Below are 8,924 nucleotides of genomic sequence, written 5' to 3'. Positions count from 1 at the left end.
TGGTTATCCTGTAGTGTCCTTTCAGAGATGTCAGGTACTGTAGTCTGTTAAAACCTCTACCCCTGAGTCAACACAGTCCTGGTTACTGTACCAAACAGACAAACCCATGGTTATCCTGTAGTGTCCTTTCAGAGATGTCAGGTACTGTAGTCTGTTAAAACCTCTACCCCTGAGACAACACAGTCCTGGTTACTGTACCAAACAGACAAACCCATGGTTATCCTGTAGTGTCCTTTCAGAGATGTCAGGTACTGTAGTCTGTTAAAACCTCTACCCCTGAGTCAACACAGTCCTGGTTACTGTACCAAACAGACAAACCCATGGTTATCCTGTAGTGTCCTTTCAGAGATGCCAGGTACTGTAGTCTGTTAAAACCTCTACCCCTGAGACAACACAGTCCTGGTTACTGTACCAAACAGACAAACCCATGGTTATCCTGTAGTGTCCTTTCAGAGATGTCAGGTACTGTAGTCTGTTAAAACCTCTACCCCTGAGTCAACACAGTCCTGGTTACTGTACCAAACAGACAAACCCATGGTTATCCTGTAGTGTCCTTTCAGAGATGTCAGGTACTGTAGTCTGTTAAAACCTCTACCCCTGAGTCAACACAGTCCTGGTTACTGTACCAAACAGACAAACCCATGGTTATCCTGTAGTGTCCTTTCAGAGATGTCAGGTACTGTAGTCTGTTAAAACCTCTACCCCTGAGACAACACAGTCCTGGTTACTGTACCAAACAGACAAACCCATGGTTATCCTGTAGTGTCCTTTCAGAGATGTCAGGTACTGTAGTCTGTTAAAACCTCTACCCCTGGGTCAACACAGTCCTGGTTACTGTACCAAACAGACAAACCCATGGTTATCCTGTAGTGTCCTTTCAGAGATGTCAGGTACTGTAGTCTGTTAAAACCTCTACCCCTGAGACAACACAGTCCTGGTTACTGTACCAAACAGACAAACCCATGGTTATCCTGTAGTGTCCTTTCAGAGATGTCAGGTACTGTAGTCTGTTAAAACCTCTACCCCTGGGTCAACACAGTCCTGGTTACTGTACCAAACAGACAAACCCATGGTTATCCTGTAGTGTCCTTTCAGAGATGTCAGGTACTGTAGTCTGTTAAAACCTCTACCCCTGAGTCAACACAGTCCTGGTTACTGTACCAAACAGACAAACCCATGGTTATCCTGTAGTGTCCTTTCAGAGATGTCAGGTACTGTAGTCTGTTAAAACCTCTACCCCTGAGTCAACACAGTCCTGGTTACTGTACCAAACAGACAAACCCATGGTTATCCTGTAGTGTCCTTTCAGAGATGTCAGGTACTGTAGTCTGTTAAAACCTCTACCCCTGAGTCAACACAGTCCTGGTTACTGTACCAAACAGACAAACCCATGGTTATCCTGTAGTGTCCTTTCAGAGATGTCAGGTACTGTAGTCTGTTAAAACCTCTACCCCTGAGTCAACACAGTCCTGGTTACTGTACCAAACAGACAAACCCATGGTTATCCTGTAGTGTCCTTTCAGAGATGCCAGGTACTGTAGTCTGTTAAAACCTCTACCCCTGAGTCAACACAGTCCTGGTTACTGTACCAAACAGACAAACCCATGGTTATCCTGTAGTGTCCTTTCAGAGATGTCAGGTACTGTAGTCTGTTAAAACCTCTACCCCTGAGTCAACACAGTCCTGGTTACTGTACCAAACAGACAAACCCATGGTTATCCTGTAGTGTCCTTTCAGAGATGTCAGGTACTGTAGTCTGTTAAAACCTCTACCCCTGAGTCAACACAGTCCTGGTTACTGTACCAAACAGACAAACCCATGGTTATCCTGTAGTGTCCTTTCAGAGATGTCAGGTACTGTAGTCTGTTAAAACCTCTACCCCTGAGACAACACAGTCCTGGTTACTGTACCAAACAGTGTAGACTGAGCGCTGGCCAACAAGACACGTTCACATCAATATTGTGATGCGATACAGTCACGCCTTCATAAAACATCATACGTTGTAAACAACATCAGCAGTAACACCAGTTGATGAGATCGTCAATAATAATCATGTGAAGTAAATGAGGCTACCGGTACTCATAAGGGACATACAGTGCATTTGGAAAGTATTCCGACCCCTTGATTTTTCTCTCTTCACGTTCTGTTACATTAAAGCCTTATTGTAAAATTGATTAAAGAAACAAAAAAAATACTCACTAATCTACACACACAACCCCATAATGACAAAGAAAAAAAAGTTTTTTTTAAATGTTTGCAAATGCCTTAATTAATAAACTGAAATGTCTTATTTACATAGGTATTTAGACCCTTTGCTATGAAACTCGAAATTGAGCTCAGATTAATCCTGTTTCCATTGATCATCCTTGAGGTGTTTCTACAACTTGATTGGAGTCCACCTGTGGTACATTATATTGATTGGACATGATTTGGAAAGGAACACACCTGTCTATGTAAAAGGTTCCACAGTTAACAGTGCATGTCAGAGCAAAAACCAAGACACACGGTCATGGTAATTGTCCGTAGAGCTCAGAGACAGGATTGTGTCAAGGCACAGATCTGGGGATGGGGACCATGAGAAACCAGATTCTCTGGTCTGATGAAACCAAGATTGAACTCTTTGGCCTGAATGTCAAGCGTCACATCTGGAGGAAACCTGGCACCATCCCTACGGTGAAGCATGGTGGTGGTGGCATCATCCCTACGGTGAAGCATGGTGGTGGCAGCATCATGCTGTGGGGATGTTTTTCAGGGACTGGGAGACTAGTCAGGACCGAGAGAAAGATAAACGGAGCAAAGTACAGAGAGATCCTTGATGAAAACCTGCTCCAAAGCGCTCAGGACCTCAGACTGGGGCGAAGGTTCACCTTCCAACAGGACAACGACTCTAAGCACGCCCAGCCAAGACAACGCAGGAGTGGCTTCGGGACGAATATTTGAATGTCCTTTAGCGGCCCAGCCAGAGCCTTGACTTGAATTCGATTGAACATCTCTGGAGAAACCTGAAAATATCTGTGCAGCAACGCTCCCATCCAACCTGACAGAGCTTGAGAGGATCTGTAGAGAAGAATGGGAGAAACTCCCCATCCAACCTGACAGAGCTTGAGAGGATCTGCAGAGAAGAATGGGAGAAACTCCCCATCCAACCTGACAGAGCTTGGGAGGATCTGCAGAGAAGAATGGGAGAAACTCCCCATCCAACCTGACAGAGCTTGAGAGGATCTGCAGAGAAGAATGGGAGAAACTCCCCATCCAACCTGACAGAGCTGGAGAGGATCTGCAGAGAAGAATGGGAGAAACTCCCATCCAACCTGACAGAGCTTGAGAGGATCTGTAGAGAAGAATGGGAGAAACTCCCCATCCAACCTGACAGAGCTTGAGAGGATCTGCAGAGAAGAATGGGAGAAACTCCCCATCCAACCTGACAGAGCTTGAGAGGATCTGCAGAGAAGAATGGGAGAAACTCCCCATCCAACCTGACAGAGCTGGAGAGGATCTGCAGAGAAGAATGGGAGAAACTCCCCATCCAACCTGACAGAGCTTGAGAGGATCAGCAGAGAAGAATGGGAGAAACTCCCCATCCAACCTGACAGAGCTTGAGAGGATCTGTAGAGAAGAATGGGAGAAACTCCCCATCCAACCTGACAGAGCTTGAGAGGATCTGCAGAGAAGAATGGGAGAAACTCCCCATCCAACCTGACAGAGCTTGAGAGGATCTGCAGAGAAGAATGGGAGAAACTCCCCATCCAACCTGACAGAGCTTGAGAGGATCTGCAGAGAAGAATGGGAGAAACTCCCCATCCAACCTGACAGAGCTGGAGAGGATCTGCAGAGAAGAATGGGAGAAACTCCCCATCCAACCTGACAGAGCATGAGAGGATCTGCAGAGAAGAATGGGAGAAACTCCCCATTCAACCTGACAGAGCATGAGAGGATCTGCAGAGAAGAATGGGAGAAACTCCCCATCCAACCTGACAGAGCTTGAGAGGATCTGCAGAGAAGAATGGGAGAAACTCCCCATCCAACCTGACAGAGCATGAGAGGATCTGCAGAGAAGAATGGGAGAAACTCCCATCCAACCTGACAGAGCTTGAGAGGATCTGCAGAGAAGAATGGGAGAAACTCCCCATCCAACCTGACAGAGCTGGAGAGGATCTGCAGAGAAGAATGGGAGAAACTCCCCATCCAACCTGACAGAGCTTGAGAGGATCTGCAGAGAAGAATGGGAGAAACTCCCCATCCAACCTGACAGAGCTTGAGAGGATCTGCAGAGAAGAATGGGAGAAACTCCCCATCCAACCTGACAGAGCTTGAGAGGATCTGCAGAGAAGAATGGGAGAAACTCCCATCCAACCTGACAGAACTTGAGAGGATCTGCAGAGAAGAATGGGAGAAACTCCCCAAATACAGGTGGGCCAATCTTGGAGCGTCATGCCCAAGAAGAGTATTATATTATTATTATATTATATATTATATTATATAGAAGAGTCAAGGCTGTAATCACTGACAAAAAGTGCTTCAACAAAGTACTGTGTAAAGGGTCTGAATACTTACGGAAATTATATTTTGAATTTTTAATACATTTGAAAAAATAAATCTAAAAAAACGTATTGCTTTGTCATTTTGGGGCATTGTGATGTCATTATGGAGCATTGTGATGTCATTATGGGGCATTGTGATGTCATTATGGGGTATTGTGATGTCATTATGGGGTATTGTGATGTCATTATGGGGTATTGTGTGTAGATTGATGAGGGAGAGAAAATAAAAAGTGAATCCATATTAGAATAAGGCTGTAACGTAACAAAATGTGGAAAAAGTCAAAGGGTCTGAATACTTTCTGAATGCTCCGTACGTATACTATCAGAATACTAGCTGGATACAGTCACAGTTGACGAGTTATTATACAGGATGCCAAGCTGATGAAGTGAAACACAACAATACTCCATCTTCTAGTAGCCTACAGACAACCAAGAAGGAAGGAGTCTCTGTTCACGTGATGACATCACTGGGGCGGAGCTTCCTGCCATCCAGGATCTGAAAACCAGGCGGTGTCAGAGGAAGGTCACCCAAGTCGTAGACTGTTCTCTCTGCTACCACACGGCAAACGGTACCAATGTCTGGAAGCAACAGGACTCTGAACAGCTTCTATCCCCAAACCATAAGACTGCTAAACAAGACTCACACACACACTGGACTCTACCCACATGCTCACACACACACACACACACACACACACACACACACTGGACTCTACCCACATGCTCACACACACACACAGCTCACACCCCAACACACACACATACTGACCCCCCACACACACACTGGACTCTACCCACATGCTCACACACACACACACATACTGACCCCACACACACACACTGGACTCTACCCACATGCTCACACACACACACAGCTCACACCCCAACACACACACATACTGACCCCACACACACACTGGACTCTACCCACATGCTCACACACACACAAAGCTCACACCCCAACACACACACATACTGACCCCACACACACACTGGACTCTACCCACATGCTCACACACACACACAGCTCACACCCCAACACACACACATACTGACCCCCACACACACACTGGACTCTACCCACATGCTCACACACACACAGCTCACACCCCAACACACACACATACTGACCCCCACACACACACTGGACTCCTACCCACATGCTCACACACACACACAGCTCACACCCCACACACACACATACTGACCCCCACACACACACTGGACTCTACCCACATGCTCACACACACACACACATACTGACCCCCACACACACACACTGGACTCTACCCACATGCTCAAACACACACACACACACACACACACACACACACACACACACGCATACTGACCCCACACACACACTTTCACCACATATGCTGCTCCCACCATCTATTATCTATCCTGTTTTGCCTAGTCATTTTACCCCTATCTAAATGTTCATATATACCTCATACCTCTGCACATCAACTCAGTACTGGTACTTCCTGTATATAGCCATGTTATTACCTGGTACTTCCTGTATACAGCCATGCTATCTTTACTCACTGTGTATTTTTGCCTCGTGTCACGGTCTATGTTTATGTTTAACTCTGCGTTGTTGGTAAAGGGCCCCGTCAGGAAGCATTTCACTGTTAGTCTACACCTGTTGTTCACGAAGCATGTGACAAATTACATTTGATTTGATGTGATTAAGTACTACTGATGTGATTAAGTACTACTGATATGATGTATTAAGTACTACTGATGTGATTAAGTACTACTGATGTGATTAAGTACTACTGATGTGATTAAGTACTACTGATGTGATTAAGTACTACTGATGTGATTAAGTACTACTGATGTGATTAAGTACTACTGACACTTTTCAACACTGGTTGAACGGCCATTTTACCCTGTAGGCACCTGCAACTTACTACAAGTAGGATAAATTACCCTGTAGGCACCTGCAACTTACTACAAGTAGGATAATTACCCTGTAGGCACCTGCAACAAGTAGGATAAATTACACTGTAGGCACCTGCAACTTACAACAAGTAGAATAAATTACACTGTAGGCACCTGCAACTTACAACAAGTAGAATAAATTACACTGTAGGCACCTGCAAAGTACAACAAGTAGGATAAATTACACTGTAGGCACCTGCAACTTACAACAAGTAGAATAAATTACACTGTAGGCACCTGCAACATACAACAAGTAGGATAAATTACACTGTAGGCACCTGCAACTTACAACAAGTAGGATACATGACCCTGTAGGCACCTGCAACTTACAAGTAGGATAAATTACCCTGTAGGCACCTGCAACTTACAACAAGTAGGATAAATTACACTGTAGGCACCTGCAACTTACAACAAGTAGGATAAATTACCCTGTAGGCACCTGCAATGTACAACAAGTAGGATAAATTACCCTGTAGGCACCTGCAACTTACTACAAGTAGGATACATTACACTGTAGGCACCTGCAACTTACTACAAGTAGGATAAATTACACTGTAGGCACCTGCAACGTACAACAAGTAGGATAAATTACACTGTAGGCACCTGCAGCGTACAACAAGTAGGATAAATTACCCTGTAGGCACCTGCAACATACAACAAGTAGGATAAATTACACTGTAGGCACCTGTAACTTACAACAAGTAGGATAAATTACACTGTAGGCACCTGGAACTTACTACAAGTAGGATAAATGACCCTGTAGGCACCTGCAACGTACAACAAGTAGGATAAATGACATTGTAGGGACCTGCAACAAGTAGGATAAATTACATTGTAGGCACCTGCAACTTACAACAAGTAGCAAAAATGACACTGTAGGCACCTGCAACTTACAACAAGTAGGATATATTACACTGTAGGCACCTGCAACTTACAACAAGTAGGACATATTACACCGTAGGCACCTGCAACTTACAACAAGTAGGATAAATTACACTGTAGGCACCTGCAACATACAACAAGTAGGATAAATTACACTGTAGGCACCTGCAACGTACAACAAGTAGGATAAATTACACTGTAGGCACCTGCAAAGTACAACAAGTAGGATAAATTACACTGTAGGCACCTGCAACATACAACAAGTAGGATAAATTACACTGTAGGCACCTGCAACTTACAACAAGTAGGATAAATTACACTGTAGGCACCTGCAACTTACAACAAGTAGGATAATTACACTGTAGGCACCTGCAACATACAACAAGTAGGATAAATTACACTGTAGGCACCTGCAATGTACAACAAGTAGAATAAATTACCCTGTAGGCACCTGCAATGTACAACAAGTAGGATAAATTACACTGTAGGATCCTGCAACATACAACAAGTAGGATAAATTACACTGTAGGCACCTGCAATGTACAACAAGTAGAATAAATTACACTGTAGGCACCTGCAACGTACAACAAGTAGGATACATTACACTGTAGGCACCTGCAACGTACAACAAGTAGGATAAATTACACTGCAGGCACCTGCAACGTACAACAAGTAGGATAAATTACACTGTAGGCACCTGCAACGTACAACAAGTAGGATAAATTACACTGTAGGCACCTGCAACGTACAACTAGTAGGATAAATTACACTGTAGGCACCTGCAACAAGTAGGATAATTACACTGTAGGCACCTGCAACGTACAACAAGTAGGATAAATTACACTGTAGGCACCTGCAACATACAACAAGTAGGATAAATTACCCTGTAGGCACCTGTAACAAGTAGGAGAAATTACACTGTAGGCACCTGCAATGTACAACAAGTAGGATAAATTACACTGCAGGCACCTGCAACGTACAACAAGTAGGATAAATTACACTGTAGGCACCTGCAACGTACAACAAGTAGGGTGATTACACTGTAGGCACCTGCAACATACAACAAGTAGGATAAATTACACTGCAGGCACCTGCAACGTACAACAAGTAGGATAAATTACACTGTAGGCACCTGCAATGTACAACAAGTAGGATAAATTACACTGTAGGCACCTGCAACTTACTACAAGTAGGATAAATTACACTGTAGGCACCTGCAACTTACTACAAGTAGGATAAATTACACTGTAGGCACCTGCAAGTACAACAAGTAGGATAAATTACCCTGTAGGCACCTGCAACTTACTACAAGTAGGATAAATTACCCTGTAGGCACCTGCAACTTACTACAAGTAGGATAAATTACCCTGTAGGCACCTGCAACTTACTACAAGTAGGATAAATTACCCTGTAGGCACCTGCAATGTACAACAAGTAGGATAAATTACCCTGTAGGCACCTGCAACTTACTACAAGTAGGATACAATTACACTGTAGGCACCTGCAACTTACTACAAGTAGGATAAATTACACTGTAGGCACCTGCAACGTACA

The 8,924-nt window shown here is 44.2% G+C and overlaps 1 long non-coding RNA gene across 2 annotated transcripts; it reads right to left on the bottom strand.

Annotated features, from left to right (window-relative positions):
• Positions 1 to 7: 7 nt before the first annotated feature.
• LOC127923238 (uncharacterized) lies at positions 8 to 1,911 on the bottom strand. 2 transcript variants are annotated; one of them, XR_008113781.1, is made up of 4 exons: positions 1,553 to 1,911; positions 911 to 1,017; positions 376 to 803; positions 8 to 268 (listed from the first exon to the last, which is right to left on the bottom strand). It is a non-coding gene; the product is annotated as an uncharacterized LOC127923238 (long non-coding RNA). The 2 variants fall into 2 exon arrangements; XR_008113782.1 differs by lacking the exon at positions 911 to 1,017.
• Positions 1,912 to 8,924: the final 7,013 nt, after the last annotated feature.

Source organism: Oncorhynchus keta, unplaced genomic scaffold (genome assembly GCF_023373465.1).
Source record: "Oncorhynchus keta strain PuntledgeMale-10-30-2019 unplaced genomic scaffold, Oket_V2 Un_contig_28951_pilon_pilon, whole genome shotgun sequence".
NCBI lineage: Eukaryota > Metazoa > Chordata > Actinopteri > Salmoniformes > Salmonidae > Oncorhynchus > Oncorhynchus keta.
The sequence above is the reverse complement of the archived record's forward strand: the minus strand, read 5'-3'. Positions and strand labels throughout refer to the sequence as shown.